This window comes from Castor canadensis, chromosome 6 (assembly GCF_047511655.1).
Source record: "Castor canadensis chromosome 6, mCasCan1.hap1v2, whole genome shotgun sequence".
NCBI classification, from domain to species: Eukaryota; Metazoa; Chordata; class Mammalia; order Rodentia; family Castoridae; genus Castor; species Castor canadensis.
The window spans coordinates 35,955,247-35,972,540 of record NC_133391.1 but is presented as its reverse complement, the minus strand read 5'-3'; positions in this window follow the sequence as shown (position 1 = coordinate 35,972,540).

Here is a 17,294-nt window from a genome sequence, read left to right as displayed (position 1 = left end):
TTATTTATGCTGATCTCTGGGGTGAGCTTAGCACTCACCTGGCCTGCAGGCTTTGTTTATTCAGTGTTCTCCTGTGTGGGAGCCTCTGCTACAGGCTTTCCCCTTTCCAAGCACTGGGAAAGGTGACACTGCACCCGCATTGTCAGGCCTGCGTGTTTATTTACAGTTCATGTGGGAGGTGGGTCTTCCCCCCTCTCCTGTGAAGTTTTCCTCCCACTGCCACTTTCACAAGCTTTCCTGCTCCTGCTTATTGGGTGGTACTTCTGCTCCTGCCAGCTGCCATGCTTGTTTACAGTTCACATGGAAAGTGGGTCTTCCCTCCTCTCCTGTGGAGTTTTCCTCCCTCTGCCACTCTCACCAGCTTTCCCACTCCTGGTTGCTGGGCATGCACCCCGCCCCTGCTCCCTCCAGAGCCTCTCCAGCCCACCCGGCTTGTTTATTTACAGTCCTGGGAAGGATTCTCTTCCCCTAATCTTCAGCGCTCAGAGCACCCCACCCTCTTTCCAGCATGTCTTATTGCTCTTATTGCTTATTACTCAGTTTCTCTTTTTTCCCCTGGTGGAGGTCAGTCTGTCCAGGGGGCTATGCTGCTCTGGCCCAGGCTTGTCTGTGGGAATACCATGGTACTGTGAAGCTCACCTGGTCCACGTCTTCCCAAGCCATCTGGGTGCCGGCTACTCTATTTGTTTCTGTGTTTTCTCATGTTCTTTATTTTTTGTGTCTTGAAATTTCTTGAGTGCATTCTGTACATTTTGGTTAACTGTGTCCAGTATCATCTCTATGCAATTCTCCATGATACTTGCAGGATTCCTTCTTTGAATGTGTTTTTGTGGTCCTCACTGCGTTCCTTGGTGTCATTACCTTTGTTTTTTTGGAGTCATGTTGCAGGCTGAAACCATAGGCTGACGAAGAAGGGGACAATCAAAAACATTTCTGCATGTCTTCCAGTATTGTGCAAACATGAGACTGGAATAATATGACTCTTGGCACACCAAGAATTTTCTCAACACACTGAGCACACATGAAAGCAGAATGTTCTGGCTTGTCTACTTTTTCAGAAGCTTTAAGGGAAGGGCTTTAATAAGTAACATATAAATAGAGCTGCATTTTTCAAAATCATTTCTTATTTTGCTCATTAGGGTAGACATCCGTCATTGATTTTATCTTTATCACACTGTGTGCTTTTGATTATGAATAAATACGAGGAGAAACAGGGACTCGGGGCTGCGGTTCCAGAAACCGTCTTCTGGCTCTTTTCCTACTCTCATTTCTGATGGTCTGTTCTTTCCCTGCTCAAATCAGCAACATTTGCCATAGTTGGCAGGATCAAAGAGGCAGTGAGACAGCTTCATCAGAAACCAAAAGGGAAAATGGCCTCTCAGAGGTAAGCAAAACTTTAGGAATTCTCAGAGTCAGAGTTATGGGCAATTCCCCTTCTATTCAGTCTCAATATATGACATTGCTTAAGGGACTGTTGAAGGGGTCAGGGATAAAGGTTAAAGACAAATCTTTTCAGGAATTATTTCATCATGTTCATCAGCATTGCTATTGGTTTCATCCTGAGGGAAGAACTATATTGAATTATAAAGTGTGGAAAAAGGTGATGAGAGCTCTATCACAACAAAGAGGGAACATAATAACTGTTCATGTTGGTTGTTATGTTCTTTAATTTCTTCCATATAAAAACCTATGACCACAGATTCTGAAGAATCTAGACAAGTGGTCACTGATATAGAGAGTGATGTGGGACATATTTCCTGACCTTCTGCTTCTGCCAATGAGTTTATTTTTCAACCTTTGCCATCCCGGCCATCTATAGAAAGATGATGAAGGATTATTTAAGCAGCGAAAGGACCCTAGGTAAAATAAGAAGGAGTCTTCTCCTGGGCAATCAGCAGCATCTTCTGACCATGATTCCTCTCAGCATGAGTCAGGTTCAGGGTCCTCTTCAGATGACTCACCCATAATGGTTCAAAAGAGTCAATATCATGCATTAATGGCTGAGGTACAAAAATTAGGTCACAATATGGATAAATGTGATTTGTCCACTGGATCTCATAAGAATTTTTCTAAGACCTCTTATCCTTTGCTCACTGCACCTCCAGATTATCATGCATTTCCAGTAACAGTAACACAAGTTCCTCCAGGCCCAGATTTTCCAAATGGAGGACAGAGATTTGATCACATCTCAGTACCTTAAAAACACTTAAAAGATCTTAAACAAGCAGTTGTAACATATGGTATGTATTCTACTTATTGCAGAGGATTATTACAGGGATATGATTCTGAATTTCAATCAATACCTTATGACTGGGAAGCATTGACAAAAACTGTTCTTGAAGCAGGTACATATTTACAATTTTGTACCTGGTGGCAAGATGAAGTCCGACAAATGGCCTGTTGAAATAGACAAAATAATGTTCAGATAACTGGTGAGCAAATTACAGGATCTGGACCCTGGTTTGGAGTGAATGCTCAATTACAATATGATGATGCAGCAATAGTTCAAACTCAATTGTGTTGTTTGCATGCATGGGATAGAGTTAAACCTCCTGGGCAAAATGCACAATCCTTTACTAGGATTTTACAATCTAGTAAAGAACCATACACAGATTTTTTTATCTCGAGTAAGAACTGCTATTACTAAAGCTGTCTCTCAGCCTGATGTACAAGATTTATTGTTACAAACATTGGCTTTTGAAAATGCAAATGCAGACTGTCAAAAGGCTTTATGCCCTTTGAGAGCTCAAGGAGCACCTTTAGATGAATATATTAAGGCTTGTATAGATGTTGGATCAGAAAGTTTTAAAGCTAATTTGTTAGCTGCTACATTAAACAATGCAATAAAAAAGGGCAAACAAAATGCTATGGATGTGGAAAAATTGGACATATGAAAAAAGAATGTAGGAAAATAAATAAAAAAAATTATAGATCCGATGAAAAAACATAAACCGCCTTCTTTATGTCCTGTATGCAAAAAAGGTTATCATTGAGCTAATGAATGTAGATCTAAATGGGATGCTAATGGAAATGCTATTCAGGGAAACTTGCAGAGGGGCCAGACCCGGGGCCCCTTCATCAAAAACACGGGTCAATTAATACAGACTTACCCAGTCAGCAATGGGATGGCACATTCAAGGCTATCGCAACCCTTTACCATGCAAAAAGGGGAAGTGCAGCCTTAGATTTACCTAGCTCTCAAAATATATATTTACAGCTTTCATTAGGTAGATATAAATCACATACTAGTATTTGTGGACCTTTAATGGAAGGTACAATGGGGTTAGTTTTAGGTACAAGTAGCATGGTGATGGCAGGATTAACTGTTTTCCCTGGAATTATTGATTCTGATTATAATGGAGAAATTTTAATTATGGCACGAGTAGACAAACCTTTGCAAATCTTAAAAGATCAGAGCATTGCTCAGCTTTTAATTTTACCCTATGTTAAGGAGAAGACATTAAATACTGCTAGAAATGGAGGATTTGGTAGTACCAGGAAAAAAGTTTATTTACAAATGCTTTTAGATTCCAATCATCATCAAATAATGTTGCTTATTAATGATATATATTTTCAAGGTCTTTTAGATACTGCTGCAGATGTATCCATCATAACTTTAGATCAGTGGCCAAATCAATGGCGTATGACTAAAATTAAAGCAACCTTTTCTGGCATTGGTCAAATTACAGATATATGGCAAAGTACTGAAGTAAAATTATGTATTGGTCCCAAAGAACAGAAAGGAAAAATAAAACCATATATTGCAGACATAGGAATAAATTTATGGAGAAGAGATCTATTAGCAGAATGGGGTGCTTCTCTTAATATCCTTACTTTAAATTCTTCAGTAAAAAATGTGATGGCTAAAATGGGATATAATAATTAAAAAGGGTTAGGAAAAAATGAACAAGGTGTTATACAAGCTTTACAAATTAAAGGGAAACAAGATAAAATAGGCCCTGAGTATCCAAATTTATAGAAAGGGCCACTGCTCAGTATACACTTCCTTTAACCTGGCTCCAAGAAAAACCTATATAGACTGAGCAGAGGCCACTAACAAAAGAAAAACTAAAAGCATTAGAAGAATTAGTATATGAACAATTAACAAAAATCATATTGAACCTTCTACTAGTTCTTGGAATTCTCCTGCATTTGTGATAAAAAAAAATCAGGAAAATGGAGAATGTTGACAGATTTATGAAAAATAAGTGAGATTATTCAACCCATGGGCTGTTTACAACCAGGCTTACCCCAGCCTACTATGATTCCATCGTCATGGAAACTTATAATTATAGATTTAAAGGATTGTTTCTTTACTATAGACCTTCAACCTAAAGATAGAGAAAAAATTGCCTTTTCCATTCCTTCTATCAATAATCAAGAACCAATGAAGCAATATCAATGGACAGTATTACCACAAGGAATGCTTAATAGCCCCACCTTCTGTCAACATTTTGTTAATCAACCTTTGAGTAAACTGAGAACAATGTTCCCTACTGCTATTATTATTCACTTGTTCTTTCACAAGAACAAGTTAATGAACTATTTACATCTGATCAAAAAATTTTACTACAATATGGTTTAGAGATTGCACCAGAGAAAATACAGAAAGAAGAACCTTATATGTATTTAAGACATATTTTGGAAAGGACTCATGTTAAACCACAAAATATTTCCATATAGAGGGATACATTAAAAACTTGAAACAATTTCCGAAAATTATTAGGAGATATAAATTGGTTACGACCTTCTCTGGGAATTCCTAACTATGCTTTACAACATTTATTTGACACTTTAAAAGGAGATTCTGGTATTTTCAGCCCGCAAGTATTAAGTAGTCAGGGCAGAAAAGAATTAGAGGTCTTAGAACAATATGTTCAATAAGCCTATATTGATCATATAGATTTTTCCTTTTCTTTCTAATTAATCATTAAACCTACTCCCCATTCTCCTACTGGATGCATAGCTCAAAAATCTGATATTATCATTGAATGGAAATTTTTGCCAAATGAAGAAAATTAGCAATTATCTACTTATCTTGACAAAATGGCACAATTAATCTCGAAAGGTCGGCAGAGATTTAGATGATTGAGTGGTCAAGATCTCACAACTATTATATTACAATTAACTAATGATCAAATTGAAACACCTATCCAGGAAAATATTAATTGGCAAATTGCCAATTAATTGAAAATAATAATTTTCAAAAAAATAAACGGCTTCAATTTTTAAAACATGCATCTGTCATTGATAGTATAATACAAGAGGAACACATAAAGGATGCTCTTACTTTTTATACTAATGTTAATAAATTGGGATATATTGGCTATACTAATGGCATTATTAATAAAGTACAACAATCACCTTATAAGTCTGTGCAGGAGACTGAATTAGCTGCTGTTATTTTACTATTGCAAGATATATCTACTTCTCTTAATATAGCAACTGATTCACAATACTGTTATTATACTATAAAACATATTGTTACTGCTTATATACCACATGATAACAGTAATGATTTGTTTTTCTCTTTCACCAGTTACAAGACATCTTATTATCATGTAATACTACAATTTTTATTATTCATATAAGAGCTCATTCTCAATTGCCTGGCCCGATGACAAAAGGAATAATGATATTGATCAATTATCAATTTCTCCTCTACTATTAGAGGCTGATCAATACCACAAACAAACTCATGCAAATTGGAGACATTTAAAACAACGATTTAATATTACTCAACAACAAGATAAAAAAATAACATCAACTTGTAATCAATGTCAGCAAGTACATGGAATTCTTTTTCCACCAGGAGTAAATCCAAAAGGAGGTAAAACAAATTATATCTGGCAGAAAGATGTCACCTATGTTTCTGAATTTGGCAAACAAAAATATCTACATCATTCCATAGATACTTATTCTAAATTTCAATGGGCTACAGCTCTAATTAAAGAAAAGGCTGACGCTGTAATTCTCCACTTATTAGAAGCTTTTACTGTTATGGGAATTCCACACAGTATAAAAACAGATAATGCATCTGCCTATACAAGTCAAAAACTGAAAAGCTTTTTCTCTCAGTGGCAAATTACACATATTACTGGCATTCCATATAATTCACAAGGACAGGCAATTATTGGACGCTCTAATAGAACATTAAAAGATGTGTTGCTTAAACAAAAACGGGGAATAGAGACCCCAAGAGTAAGAATATTAAGAGCTTTATATACATTAAATTTTTTGAATATAGCAGAAGATGGTCTTATTGCAGCTCAGAGGCATTTGGACCACAATATTAATAAGGATAAACCATTGTTGTAATTGAAACCAATATGGTGTCATAATGATAATGATATATAGGAAAAAGGATGGATAAAATCATGGAGAAGAGGTTTTTCTCATGTCATTTCGGAAAAACAAGATGAACTTTGGAAACCCACAAAGACAGATAAAAGCAAGATATGGGTAATAGACCTTGATTTGATTTTCAACCACCCACTGAACAAATGGAGAACTTGACATTGGGAAGAACAGAGAGAAGAGTACCCACTACTCATACTGCAAATGCATCATTTCCAACATGGGGACAAATCAAATAAGTGTGAAATGAAAGGCAAAAAATGTGGTAACTCGTTCAGGACAAAGTATGACTCCTGAAGCCTTGTTTCTTGCTATGTTGACATTAATATCTATTCAGGTAATAACAGTGGAAATTATACTTTTTGGGCATACATACCTAACCCACCTTTAAATAGATTAATAACATGGTGGGATCCAACAGTTCCTGTGTATGCAAATGACTGTGGATGGTTACCAGGCCCTTATGATGAAAGAGGAGCATTAAAACCTGAAGAAGAAGGACTAACACTAAACGTCTCTTATGAGTTGGGGTCTGAAGGCCCTCCTGTTTGTATTGATAACATTAGTCATTGTCTGAAGCCAAACCAAGGAACATGGTTATCTATTACAAGAAAAGGGGAGAGCACATACAGGAGATATAGGAATAGGTAGAAAACCCAAAACATGAAAGCGTTTGATGTCCCCACTCCAGAGGAACTAATACAGGAACCTTAAAATGACAGGTTATCACTTGCAGGGGATCAGGAACCAATGTAAAGATCAGTTAGAGTTGAATCAACATGGGTCATAACACATGGGTACATGAGAGAAATAGTAGGAATTTTTCTGTATAGCTATCCTTAACTCAACTAGCAAAAACTCTTTGTCTTTCTTATTATGTTTATGTCTTTTCTTCAACAAAATCAGTCACAAGGGCAGAACAGGACCTGCCTGAAACTGAGGAGGGGAGGGGAGAAGGGTGGGGGAGCAGGGCAGGGTGGAGAAATGACCCAATGTATGCACATGTGATTAAATGAACAACAACAACAAAAAAAAGCAAAGAATTTATCTTAAAAAAATAGAAACAATAGTAAAAAATCTAAGAGTAGAAGATTGTTTTTTCTATCAGGATATTCCTTTGAAGGTAATATTATTAATAAGACAGGATTCATTGGACAGCCATATACAACTCTTATAGTTGATAATATGGATGATTGGATCCATTGGACTGATTGTATAGGACCAGAGGTTTGGCAGTTGCTTAATACTTCCGATGGAAGCATCATTGATCAAAGCTCTGTGTGATCTGCCTGAACAAAATTAGAAGGAAAAGAGTTGAAATGGCATCTCATTAATAATTCTCACAATAGTATTGAGATACATTCCAATCAAAGTGAAGGATTAGTGTGGCATGGTGGAGGGATGTCTGTACCCTCTCCTCATATACCAGGGTATCCTTGTCAAAAACATATATGGAAACTAGTCACTGCATTTTTAAAAAATGCACTTTTGGAAAGGTAGTCTTTCAAATGAGACTGAAAAGTTCACCTTGATGTTTACAAAAAATAGTTCACATCATGTGAGAGCTTGGGTTAGACTCCCATATGTGTTGATGATTGGACCTAGTCAATGGAATGAAACACATCGGACCTTGTACCAATTGTTCTTTATATATTTGTATAAATTCGTCCATTAACATTAATTGGACTAATCAACAATTAAACATTTTGAAAGCAAGGTCAGGAGTATGGTTACCTGTACATATGACTCATACTTGGGCTGAGTCTTCTTCAACTATGTTAATTCATACTCTAATTAGTGAATTAAAAAAAGAGCTAAACAGTTTGTTGGAATGTTAATAGCCATAATTATGGGTATTATAGCAGTAACTACTACTGCTGCATTTGCTGGGGTTGCTTTACATCAAGGAATATAAACCACGGAATTTGTTCAAAATTGGCATAGTAATGCTGAAAAACTATGGAATAGTCAGAGACAAATAGATTGTCAAATACATGCTGAGTTAGCTGATTTAGAATCTGCAGTAGTTATGTTAGGAGATCAGTTACAAAGTTTAAGATGACAAATGACTCTAAAATGTGATCAGAATTTTACTACATACTGTATAACTCCTATTCATTGGAATGAGTCTGAATTTTCATGGGATAAAGTAAGATAGCACCTTATAAATCATGGCAACATAACAGAAGAAATTATGAAATTACAACAAAGTATTTCTGAAACTTTCTCACCACAGTTAAAATTAGTTTCAGGGATTGATTTATTAGATAGAATAGCTTTAGGAGTCAGTAATTTGAATCTGTTATATCAGTTAAAGTATTTGGGAGGAGGAACCTTGTTGATTATTGTGATATTAATAATATTGTTTATTTATGCATAGTCTGGAAAATAACAACAACACAAAGAATAATCACAGGTCATCAACATGCAGTCAATGTCAGTATGCTACAAAATTTGTAAAGTAAAAGAAAAAGGGGAAATGCTGCAGGCTGAAACCACAGGCTGATGAAGAAGGGGACAATCAAAAACATTTCTGCATGTCTTCCAGTATTGTGCAAACATGAGACTGGAATAATATGACTCTTGGCACACCAAGAATTTTCTCAGCACACTGAGCACACATGAAAGCATAATGTTCTGGTTTGTCTACTTTTTCAGAAGCTTTAATGGGAGGGCTTTAATAAGTAACATATAAATAGAGTTGTGTTTTTCAAAGTCATTTCTTGTTTTGTTCATTCAGATAGACATCATCATTGATTTTATGTTTATCACGCTGTGTGCTTTTGATGATGAATAAATATGAGGAGAAACAGGGACTCAGGGCTGTGGTTGCAGAAACCCAGTCCTCTGGCTCCTATCCTACTCTCATTTCTGATGGTCTGTTCTTTCCTGGCTCTGATCAGCAACAAAGTCAGAAACTAGGTATCCATTTTCTTCATCTCCTACTGAAACCTGTATTAAATTATTTTGTTGGGGGACAGTGGTTTCCATCCCTACTTCTTCTTTCCATTGCTCCACTTAGTACTGTGCAACTACGTTTTTGATAGGCTGCTTGGCGGTTTTAGTCACCTGTTTTCTTTCCCTTGATTTAATTTTTGTTTTGTGACTGTCTTGGGCTTTTAGCTAAGTTTATGTGCCATTTCTGTCCCTGGTCTGGATATAATTTAGTAATAACTAATTCTCAGGTTTAATAACTGACCAGTAGTTCATATGATATATAGAAGACCCCTTGGTGGTAATATCTATAAGCAGTGGGAGTTGGGCAGTTAATGTTTGTAAGGCTAGTTATAGAAATTTGGGGAATTGGTTAAGGTGGCACTAAAGAAGGAGGGAAGTGGGGAAGGTGAGTGATGGAAGCAGTGTGGGGGCTGCTAGTTATTATGTTCTTTATGTGTGTTTGGGTATATTTCTGTTGTAGTAGAGGGTGCTTGTGTCAGGTATTGCAGGGGTTTGGGGTTGTGTAAAGTTGGTATAGTAGGTTGGTCCGTGGTTCATGAGTGTGTAGGAGTAAGGGGTAGTGTGGTGACATGTTTGGGGAGAATGGGAGGGGAAGGAGGGTGCAGGAAGAGAGAATGTGTGAAAAGGAACAGAACAAGTTGTTGGAGGGGAGAGCAATGGATTTTAGCACAGGAGAAAGAGGGAAACTGCAGAGGTTGAGAGTAGGGATGAGAAGATGATGATGATAAAGTTGACAGTGTAGAAAGAGAAAAGGTAATAGGAATAGAAATAAAAATAGAAAATCCACAATAACAAAGCAAACAAAAAAACAATGTGAAAAAAATGAACAAACAAAAAAACTAAAACAAACAAAAGAAAAGAAAAAAGAAAAACAACAAGTGCAGGAAGAATAGAGTTTCAGTCTTAGTTTAAGTTCTGAGTTACTCCTCCAGCATCCAGTCCTGGTATTGGCATATAAGCAGAAGTTCTGATGTTGTCACACCAGGTGATTGGCTTGTGAGTACTGCTTCGGAGGTGGCTTTTTGCTGGGGTTGTTTACTGGGATTCCATGATGAAGGTTTATTTTTTGCCCCACTCCATTTCCATGGGGCGAGTTCAGTGTTGTACTGATCCCCCCACAGTCAGTATTTTATGACAGTTTTTCTGTTTGTTTTTCAGTTTTGTGTGGCAGTTTCTTTGGGTGCTGCTCACTGCGTCAGGAGATGAGCTCTGTGATCCACTACCTGCTCTGCTTTGGGGAGTTACTTATCACCCACCAGCCCTCTGCCTTCCTGCCTTTCCAGTGTTTGTTTACTGATAGCACAGAGATTAGCTCCAAGCACCTCCCCCACTCTCTGGTGCACTTTCAGCTTTCCAGCCCCCCTCTGCTGTTGTGCTAAATTACAGTTTGCTGTTTGTTATTCAGATTTTTAGGGCAGGGGTCTGTCTGCCCAGTGGCTATGCTGGTTTATCCCAGGGGTGGCTGGGGAAATTCTGTGTGACACGTGGCTCTCAACTATTTGGTCTGTCATATTTCTTGCAGATAGGTTTGGAGCTGGTTGTGGAGGCTGCTGCGGTAGTAGCAGCCTCCAAATTTTCTCAGTGTAATGTGTTTTGGGGAAGCTTTCCATAGGCTAGGAACCTTAAGGTGAAGTTTCCCTGTTTCCCATTAAGTTAGATGCTGACTTTAGGGATGACCAGTTCTTATTTTACCGGGTGCTCTGATTAGGGGTGTATAGAGGGAATGTATATCAAATTTTATCAAGGAGCTTCAATGCTGAAGTTATTTATGGAGATAATCATACAGTTTTCCCTCCTGTGAAAAACCTAAAATGAAATTTAAGAGACTTTGAGGATGGAATAATAATATGTATTATTGCATCACAAAGAAGAGATTGAAAAAATTCTGAGAAATGATACCAGAAAAGTTTCCTAACATAATGAAAAGTTAATCTACATATTTGGAAGACCAAAATTTCCTAGCCAGGAAAAAAAAGAAACCTATGGTTAATATCATTGTGAAATTCCAGAATTTCAAAGATAAAATGGCAGTCTCATTACTATCCATGTAATTGTAATTAAAACAAAATGAAACATCATTTCATAATCTCTAAGACACAAAATTGAAAGTCTGACAATAACCAAGTGTTTGGCACAATATGGATGAGTAATGAGAACTTTTAGACATAGTGTTGAAAGTTAAAATTAGTACATATAATTTAAAAAATAATTTAGCATTTCCTGACAAATAAATTCCCTTTGATGCAGAAAGTGCCTAGAAGTTGTGCTTCCAAAGAATGTGTTCGTGTATATACTAGCAGATTTGTAAAAGAATACAAGAAATATTGTTTGCAATTGTGTAAAAAATAGAAATAGACCAAATATCTGTCATAGGTGAATTCCCTACTTACTGATGTATTCTTACATAGTGTGAAAACACATTAGATACAACCCTGTTCTACTGTTACCCTCCAGTCAAGAGTTTGAGATACTTTAGACTAGAATGAGTGGAAGACAAAATCTCAGGACTCAAAGACAAAATAGAAATTAAAGGAAAAACTGAAGAACTGTTAGTTAACTCAAAACTTGAGAAAGGAATATGCAAGAATTCACTGACTCCATCAAATGACCAAACCTGAGAAACATGGGCACTGAAGGAGGAGAAGAGGTCCAAGCAAAAGGGTTTCATAATATATTCAATAAAATAATATCAGAAAATCTGCCTAGGTCTGTAATTATTTTCACTCAGTGCCTAGTATACCTCACTCCATGCCCTTCTTGCTTTTAAGGGTTCCATTGTCAAATCTACTGAGTTTTATAGGATTACCTTTATATCTTATTTGTTTTTCCTCTCTTATAGCCTTCACTATTCTTTCTCTATTCTCGTGCTTGCTGTTTTAATGATAATATGTCATGGCAACGTTCTATTTTGGTCAAGTCTGTTTGTGTCCTGGAGGCTTCCTGTACCTGAATGGGCATAACTTTCTCTAGACCAGTAATATTTCATCCAACATCTACACAATATAGATTCTTCTCAGGAGCCTAAAGACAGCCTCTTCAACAAAAGTTGTTGGGAAAAGTGGTTAGCCATCTGCAAAAAGCTGAAACTAGATCCATGTTTATCACCCTGTACTAGTATCAAGTCAAAATGGATCAAGTACCTTAATATAAGTCCACAAACTCTAAAGTTGGTACAAGAAAGAGTAGTAAACACTTTGAAAGTAATAGGTATAGGCAAGGACTTCCTCAGTAGAACCTCAGGAGCTCAGAAACTAAGAGAAACTATGACAAATGGGACTTCATAAAACTAAAAAGCTTCTGCACAACAAAAGAAATGGTCTCTAAACTGAAGAGAACACCCACAGAGTGGGAGAAAATATTTGCCAGATACACATCAGACAAAGAACTGATAACTAGAATATATAGGGAACTCAGAAAACTAAACTCTCCCAAAATTAATGAATCAATAAAGAAATGGGCAAATGAACTAAACAGAACTTTCTCAAAAGAAGAAATTCAAATGGCCAAAAAACACATGAAAAAAATGCTCACCATCTCTAGACATAAAGGAAATGCAAATTAAAACCACACTAAGATTCCCCCTCACCCCTGTTAGAATAGCCATCATTAGAAGCACCACCACCAACAGGTATTGGTGAGGATGTGTGGAAAAAGGAACCCTCATACACTGCTGGTGGGAATGCAAACTAGTACAATGACTCTGGAAAAAAATTTGGAGGCTTCTTTAAAATCTAAACATAGATCTGTCATATGATCCAGCAATCCCACTCCAGGGGATATACCCAAAGGAATGCAATTCAGGTTACTCCAGAGTCACCTGCACACCAATGTTTATTGCAGCACTATTCACAATAGCCAAGTCATGGAAACAGCCAAGATTCCCCACTACTGATGAATGGATTACGAAAATATGGTATTTATACACAATGGAATTCTACTCAGCCATGAAGAAGAATGAAATCTAATCATTTGCAAGTAAATGGATGGAACTAGAGAACATCATTCTGAGGGAGATTAGCCAGGTTCAGAAGGCAAATAATTGTATGTTCTCCTTCCTATGCATACTTTAGGTCAAGTGCAAATACAGCAAGGTGATTGGACTTTGGTCACATGATAAGGCAAGAGTACATGAGAGAGATATGAGGATAGGTAAGAAACCCCAAATACATGACAGTATTTGATGTCCTAAATGCAATTTAACTAATGCAGAAACTTTAAAGCTACAGAGGCCAATAGGAGAAGGGGATCAGGAACTAGATAAAAGGTAAGTTCGAGAAGAATCAATTTAGAATAACACATTTGTACATGGAGAGGCAGGGGGCTGGGGGTAGGTGGGAGAAATGATCCAAATAACGTATGCACATATGAATAAATGAAAAAAATAATGGCCAAAATTAGTGAAATAGAGACCGAAAGAACCATACAAAAAATCTATGAAAAAAATTTGATTCTTTCAAAAAATTAACAAGATTGACAGACCCATGGCAAATCTGACTAAAATGATGAGGGGAAAAAAATCCAAATAGTAAACTCAGAAATGCAAAAGGGGAGATAAAGACAAACACCATGGAAATCCTGGGAATCATCAGAGACTACTTTGAGATCCTATAGTCCAAAAACTTTGAAAATCTGAAGAAATGGACAAATTTCTAGATACTTATGACTGACTAAAATTGAACCAAGAGGATATTAACCACCTAAATAGATCTATGACATGAAATGAAATAGATGCAGCAAAAGAAGCTCCCAAAAAAAGAAAAGTCCAGGACCTGATGGATTCGCTGCTGAATTCTGTCAGGCCTTTAAAGAACTCATTCTAACTTTCCTTAAACTTCTCCATGAAATAGAAAGGGAAGGAATACCGCCTAACTCTTCTATGAAGCCAGTGTTACACTCAGCCCCAATCCAGGTAAAGAAACCTCCTAAAAGAAGAACTATAGGCCAATCTGCTAATGATCGTGGATGTAAAAATGCCCAATAAAATAATGCAAACTGAATCCAACTGCATATCAGAAAGATCATTCACCACGACCAAGTCAAGTTCATCCCAGGGATGCAGGGATTGTTCAACAAACACAAATCTATAAATGTAATCAGCACATTAATAGAAACAAAGACAAAAAACACTTGATCATCTTAATAGATGTAGAAAAAGCCTTTGATAAGACGCAACACCACTTCTTGATAAAAACTGTAAGAAAACTAGAAGTAGAAGGAATGTACCTCAACATTATAAAGGTTATATATGGCAAACCTCTAGCCAACATCATACCTAATGGAGAAAAACTGAAACCAACAAATTATCCCTATTTTCAGACAACATGATCCTATACATCAAAAACCCAATCAACTTACAAAATTCATTAGCTTTTATGTACAACAGCGAACAAATTAGAAAGAATATTTGAAAGCAATCCAATTTACAGTAGCTTAGGAAAAATCAAATATCTAGGAATGACCTCTATAAAGAGAACTACAAACCGCTGAAGAAAGACATTGAAAAAGACTACAGAAGGTGGAAAGATCTTCCATGCTCATGGATTGGTAGAATCAACATAGTAAAAATGGATATACTAACAAAAGCAATCTACATGTTAAATGTAATTCCCATGAAAATCTTAGGGACATTCATCACAGAGATTGAATAATCTACCCTAACCTTCATTTGGAAAAACAAAAGCCCATGTATTCATTTGCCAAGGCAATACCCAGCAAAAAAAACAATGCTAGAGGTATCACAATAACTGACTTCAAAATATATTACCAAGCAATAGCAATGAAAACAGAATGGTACAGACACAAAAACAGATATGAAGACCAATGGAACAGAATAGAGGACCCTTACATGTATCCACACAGCTATGCCCACCCTAGTTTTGATAAAGGTACCAAAACATACAATGGAAAATACACAGCCTATTCAACAAGTGTTGCTGGGAAAAGTGGTTATATGACTGCAGAAAACTAAAACCAGATCCATGTCTGTCACCTGTACCAGTAACATCTCAAAATGGATCAAGGACCTTAATATCAGGCTCAAAACTCTGAAGCTAATGTAGAAAAGATCAGGGAATACTCTGGAATCAATAGATATAAGCAAGGACTTCCTCAGTAGAACCCCAGCAGCTCAGCAGTTAACAGAAAGGATGGACGAATAGAACTACATGAAATTAAAAAGCTGCACAACAAAAGAAATGGTATCTAAATTGAAGAGACCACCCACAGAATAGGAGAAATATATGCTAGCTGTTCACTAGACAAAAGACTGATAACCAGAATATACAGGGAGCTCAAAAAACTAAACACCCCCAAAATGAGTGAACCAATAAAGAAATGGAACACTGAACTAAACAGAACTTTTTCAAAAGAAGAAATCCAAATGAACAAACAAACACATGAAAAAATGTTCACCATCTCTAGCCATAAAGGAAACACAAATCAAAAGCAGAGTAAAATTCCACCTCACCCCTGTTAGAATAACCATCATCAAAAACACCACCACCAACAGGTGTTGGTGAGGATATAGGGAAAAAGGAACCCTCGTACACTGCTGGTGGGAATGCAAACTGCTGCAACCACTCTGGAAAAAAATTTGGAGACTTCTTAATAAATTAAACGTAGATCTGCCATATGATCCAGCAATCCCACTCCTGGGGATGTACCCAAAGAATGTGACACAGGTTACTCCAGAGTCACCTGCACACCCATGTTTACTGCAGCACTATTCAAATAGCCAAGTTATGGAAACAGCCAAGATGCCCCACTATTGACGAATGGATTTAGAAAATGTGGTATTTACAAACAATGGAATACTACTCAGTTATAAAGAAGAATGAAATCTTATCATTCTCAAGTAAATGGATCTAACAGGAGAACAAGATCTTAAGCAAAGTTAGCCAGCCTTAGAAGGCCAAAAATGGTTTGTTCTCCTTCATGTGTGAATTTTAGACCTAAAACAAATGCAGTAATATTATTGGACATTTGTCACACGCTAACAGGAGAGTCACACAGGTAAAATAGGGAAAGGTAGGAAACCAAAAACTTGAAAGTGTTTGATGTCCCCACTTTAGAGGAGCTAATAAAGTAACCTTAAAATAACAGAAGTCACTGTGGGAAGGTGACCAGGAAGTAATGAAGAGGTCTGGTAGAAGTGAATCAATTTGGGATGTAATAGTCTTGTGCATGGAAGCAATGCTAGGAATCTCTCTGTATAACTGTCCTTATCTCAAAGTAGCAAAAACGCTATGTTTCTTATTATTGCTTATGTCTTCTCTACAACAAAATTGGAGAAAGGGCACAACAAGTTCTGCCTGAAAGCGAGCGGGGTGGGATGAAGAGGGAAGGAAGGGGTTATGGGGGGAGAACTGGCACAAACAATGAATGCACACATGAATAAATGAATAATAAAATTAAATTAAATGTTAAAAAGTCTGGAAATTTGGAGAGGTTTTAAAGTCAATGAGTAATAGCATTTATGTTTGTGCTTTCACAAACATAAAGTAAAATCATTTAAGTAATATTAAGGCCAATAAACAATATTTTAAATTTTATATAATATAATATTATATATAGATATATGTAGGGGGAGGGAGAGAGAGAAAGACAGCATAATTAAACCCAAAAACCCCTGATCATTGTGGAGGAATGACGGAAATACAAAGGAGCAGGTGAACTTGTTCAAAGAGCACTGTATGGATGTATGCATGTATGGAATTATCACAAGGAAATCCCCTTATATTATTAATTTATGCTAACTCAAACATAAACAATTTTTTTAAATAACATAAATACATTTGAACATGCATTTTTGTTCAATTTATCTATTTAATACAATTAATTGGAGATATTTTCATAGAAGCCTCTTTTCATTTTTAAATTTGACATGTATTGGGAGGAAAATAAAATATTATCCCTATCATTTTGAGGATCATTAATTTTTTTGCATACCATGTCAAATTTGTCAAGAATTTTCATTTAGA